This window comes from Octopus bimaculoides, chromosome 2 (assembly GCF_001194135.2).
Source record: "Octopus bimaculoides isolate UCB-OBI-ISO-001 chromosome 2, ASM119413v2, whole genome shotgun sequence".
Taxonomy (NCBI): domain Eukaryota; kingdom Metazoa; phylum Mollusca; class Cephalopoda; order Octopoda; family Octopodidae; genus Octopus; species Octopus bimaculoides.
Genome location: NC_068982.1, coordinates 111,988,618 through 111,994,114, shown reverse-complemented (window position 1 = coordinate 111,994,114; position 5,497 = coordinate 111,988,618). Strand labels below are relative to the sequence as shown.

General features: G+C 33.4%; 1 protein-coding gene across 3 annotated transcripts in view; it reads left to right on the top strand.

Annotated features, from left to right (window-relative positions):
• Positions 1-5,497, top strand: part of LOC106867486 (innexin unc-9) — a 371,622-nt gene that overhangs the window by 161,575 nt on the left and 204,550 nt on the right. The window lies entirely within an intron of this gene.

Genomic DNA, 5,497 nt, shown 5'->3' with positions numbered 1-5,497 from the left:
GATACCAGGCAACTACTGGGTCGCTAGCCTTGTGATTAAATCAGAAACTATATATGTGTGTGTGTGTGTGTGTGTGTGTGTGTGTGTGAATGCATGAATCTTTATCCATATATATATTCACATACGCTAATAAAAGTTATATTTGTAAGAACCAACGAACAAGCTGCCGTGGCGTGCATACTGGTTCCAGTGTAGTCAATGAACTGCCTTTAAAGAAATCATTTTGATATTTTCCTGAGTTGAAATTTGTTTAGTAAATGCAATTTTCCTCTCTGGTTCTTTCCTAATGTTTGACAGCAATTCAAATAATATTTTATAATTGAATAACTCGAGGGGCGAGGACGAAGAATCATGGACATGGATGTTTTGCTCGATCCATTTGTGCAGATCAAGAAATAGTTGGATAAAATCAATGAACGGTAAAGCTATGTAGCAGGAGTTAGGGTGATTGAGGGGTATTGAAGACTAGAGTAAGACAATGATGATGATGATAATAAAAAGTTTGACTACGATGGTGATAGTGGTGGTATTGATGATGATGACGATGACGGTGGTTATAGGGGTGTTTGGATGTGGTGTTGATGATGATGTTGGTCGTGATGATGAGAATGAACGAATAACATATAAAGATTCTTGATTTAAATATTGTTAACAGTTCTATATATTCACTCTTTGTATTTGGGACGGTAATCGATAAAAGAAAAAGAAGAAAAGAAGAAAAAAGAACAAAACAGTTTCTTTTTGTGATGTCATATTTTAAGAGCTGTCAAGAAAAATACTTAGTAAATTAAATCGCTTCGCTCTAGAACTTGTCTAAGTGAATCAGTAGCACTCATTGACATGTTCGACTTATTCGGAAGACAGAGTATGTAAAATCATAAAATCATATATAAAAAAACAAAATAAATGCTTTTGAAAATTTCAGCCGCTGAACACAGACATAAGTAACCCCTTAGTCTTAATAAAATACGAATGCAATTGAACATAGCAAACATTATTTATTTGCATAACATATTCAATTATTTATAATTATTTATTTATATTATTTAAGTTTAAAAATTCTCAATTATGTCGAATTTGTATGCATGAAATCAGTCATTGGAAGTTATTTTAGGGAAAATAAGTAGATAGAAAGTTGATACATAGAAATTTCGTCGGTCGACTGAGGAGTTCAGTAGAAGACTAGCAGGGGAAGTATTATTAGGTGGAATAGAAAGCTTTAGAACCCTGCTGTGTGAAGAAGCAGTTTTTCTTTAATAATGTTTCGAAAAATAAACAGCCAAGGAAAAGTTTCCTCACAGTGTCGCGAACAATCTGTTGGAAATCTTAAATGTTGGAAAATGTTAAAATGTAAGTTATCAATAAAAATTAGGTCTGTTTAAAATACAGATCTCTAAAAACAAAATAGTAGAAGTAAAAGTGGCTATAAAGGTAAGATGTATTACGCCATTTCCATATGTATCCATCTCAGCTATTTCCATAAAGTTTTCAAGTAATCCATTTTTTCTTTGATTTTCTCGTTTCAAAACCTTTTTCTTGTATCATTTCTTTTTGTTGTAGCATTTTAATTTCGTTGTTTATATTTCTTTTTATCATTTCTATTTCAAATCAAAAAATTTCATTTATTTATCGATGTTGGTTTTCTCACTTCCCTAGCTCTGTCGATCAATGCAATAATTATTTCTTAATTTTACACCCTCCCACTGCACATCCTCATGTAACCGCCATCTTACTAGGCAGGTGAGCGACTGCGATCGATTGAATATTGCTATTTTTTGAAAGAATGGGATTGGAAAAGGAAGATCATATATGTGCCAACGTGACTTAAGGATATTCGGCACCTATTGCAGCTTTTGTTTTAATTTGATCAATCTTTTACTAGCTTTTTGTCTCTTTACAATTGATTAACAAATTAAATTATCAATAATTCATCATTATCTCTCATTTCCCCACCACCACGACAACCTTCGTCTGTCTTACCCCTACCTCACCCCACGAGCTGCATAAAAATATAACATCCTACAGAAATTATTGTTTTCGTTCTTTTTTGCGTGTATTTTGTTTGATGCATTTGTTGATTATACCTCTTTCTTTTGGTGTTCAGAAAGATTTAGAAAGTTTTAAATGAAGAAAGAAAGAAAGAAAGAAATTTCTTCTTTGTAAAAAAAACATTTCTATTTTATTCCTCCGAAAATACTTCTAAAAGTTAATAGAATCTTCGAAATGATTAATAGAATTTAGAACAATATGTCTAATGCTTGAAACGATAACTAGCATAATTGCACAGTTACTAAGGTCGCCGGATTAAATACCTTGTTATGTTTAATTACACCCCCTTTTACATTCTAACTTCAAGTATAACTGGGGACTACTTTAGCTTCGATATCTCAACTCCTTGTAATGTATTCACCTTTTCTAACCGGGTTAGCAATCAATGTTAGTAATATGCAGTAGACGGTTATGATTTCTATAGAATAAACTTGGAATGTTAGGCAAGTGTATGCAGACAATTTTATTTCCATTTTTTTTCTTTATGATTCCATACATTTACTCAGAGGAAAATGGGTATCACCTATAACCATTTGAAAGCTTCCAACGGAAACTTGTGGGACAAAACTGACATATCCTCAAACCGAAAACTTGACCTGTATGTCTGCGACTGAGTGAAATACACTAAATGCCTCCAAGGACTAGTAGGAGGGGGACTGAGAGTTAAACAATGGACACCGTATAAAGTACAATAAGACAATACAGAATATAGTGAAATATTCTATAAAATGAGAAAAGTCACTGCAAATACACAAAATAGAAGAAGAAGAAGAAGAAGAAGAAGAAGAAGAAGAAGAAGAAGAAGAAGAAGAAGAAGAAGAAGAAAGGCACCAGTATACGAATTTTGTGGTACTGAGCAAATAAGAATATCGAATCCAAGAACCTGACTAATACTTTTTTTCTCCCTGGAAAGTTGGCAGCGTTAGATTCGAACTGAGAACGTAAAATTTGCTTAACTAAATTCTGATACTTTACCGATTCTGTCAACTCTGTTAATTACCAGTACCTTGAAAGTCGCAGCTCTAGAGTAGTAGAGAATAAGATATGGTAGTCAATAAAGTATGATGTAAGTAAATATAACAACGAAAGGTGTTGAGAGTTATAGAGGTAAAAGTTTGGTGGAAGACACTGATTTTTTTTTGTATGGATGTTTGTTAATGCTTATTAAAACACACATAGCTTCTCATACATAACCACACACAAACACATAAACATATACACATGTACATACACACATACGAAACCTATAAATATATACTTATACAACTGACATATAAACATATATGCACATACACCTTATACACATACACGCACAGAGACGCATATATACATGGACATACACAAATATATTCATATATACACCTATATATATATATATATATATATATATATATATATATATATATATATATACACGCACACATACAAATATACTACCACCTACACACGCATACACATGCCACATGCATGCATAGTTTATGCTTGTTTCGGATCTTCTATAATCATCTCTTTCTCTTCCCCCTCTCTCTATCTATTTATCTATCTCTTTCTATCATTCTATCTATATCTTCCTCTAGCTAACTATATATATATATATTTATCATTCCAGCATCAATTTACCCCCGTCTCTCTCATCCTTTTACTCTCTTTTTTTTTCTTTTTCCTACTCACTTCCTTCTCTCTTTCTAACTATTTCTATATCTCTTTCAATACAAGTTTACACGAGAAATATATATATTATAGCATCCATCCTTTTCTTATTTCCTTCTTTTCTCTCTCTCTCTCTCTCTCCCTTTCCATCTCTTCCTCTCACTTTCTCCATCTCTCCCTCCCCGCTCTCTCTCTCTCTCTTTGTTAAAACTTCGTCTTCACTTTCCTTCTCTCTTTCCGCCTCTTTCCGCTTCTGTATTCCATTTCATTTATTCCATGTTATCTCCTTGCTCTCCTTCCACCATCTCCACATCCCTCTCCCGCTCCACAAATCTCTTTCTTTCCTTCTTTCCTTCTTTCTTTTACGATGCTCCACTTAGCTCCTCCCTTCCCTTCTCTTTCTCTCCTTCTCTTCTATTTCCAACATCTTACTACTAGAACGATTCTCTCGTTTCGTTTTTCCTTAGCTCCCCTCTTAATTCCTATGATTTTTCACTTTTTTTTTTAACAAGTCAGTGTGTCACGTACAATACAGGTGATATTTTGGCGCTTCCTCTTATATTTACACACGCACATACACATTTACACACAAACGTACACACTCAAACACACACACATACACAAATATATATATATACGAATACGTGAAAACAAACTCTTCCAAACTTCCTTACGTATATTTTCATTTATCCATAAAATGGATGCCGAAGACGGGATAGCAACAAACACTCAGGTAGTATCGGATTGTTGTGTCGGATAAGTTGACACTCGCATTCCTTTCCAAGCTAAAAAAAAATCAGGAACAACTTTGAAATAATGTTGCATTCTATGTAAATTTAATTTTATACGACACGATCGGAGGCGAGTGTACTGGAAATTGTTTGGAAGTAATTATAAAGAACTACATTATTTGCGCAGAAAATATCCCGTAACTGACATAAAAACAGACATACATACACACACATACATACATACATATATATGCACGCACATATATATATATATGCCCACAGCACACACACGCATACATAGATATATCTATATCTATCTCTTTATCACTCTTTGTCTCTCTCCTCTCTCTCACCATATATATTATACACACACATACATGTGCACATATTGTTAAATCTATCTACTTGAGGAATGTCTATTCACACTTAACTTAGGAGTCCAGTTCTTATTTTGTATTGTTACTCTTGTGGAATATAGAGAGAAAAAGAGAGGGGGAGAGGGGAAGAGTGAATGTTGTGTGTATAATGTAATATATTGAATATGCAAAACATGGATTCTGTAATATTGAGAGAAGAGAAATTAGAATAACAACAACAATAGTAGTAGTAGTAGTAGTAGTAGTAGTAGTAGTAGTAGTAGTAGTAGTAGTAGTAGTAGATAAAGAAAGTTTGCTGTATTTTCATTGGTTAAAAGTAAAAATAGCAAAACTAGTGGTGAGAAAGAAAGCATTGGGATGATAAGAATTTCTTTTCTTTTTACAAACAAAAGAAAGAAAGAAAAAGATAAAAACAAATTGTACGAGAGGGGAAAATGAAAATGTGTGAGAGGATGGAAATGTAAGAAAGAAGACGGGACTCAACATGTGGTCGAGTATTGAAAACGTAGTGGGGGTTGGAAACAGGAGACAGGAAGAGGCACTCTGGAAAAGAATCTATAGAAAGGAAAAAATGGTAATAAATAACTATTGGAACAACATGGACATACCTCTCTCCTGAACTTATAGACTTTTTTTTTCCCACCAGTTCATGTCTGGCTAATTTCGTGTACGCAATTAACATTGTATATA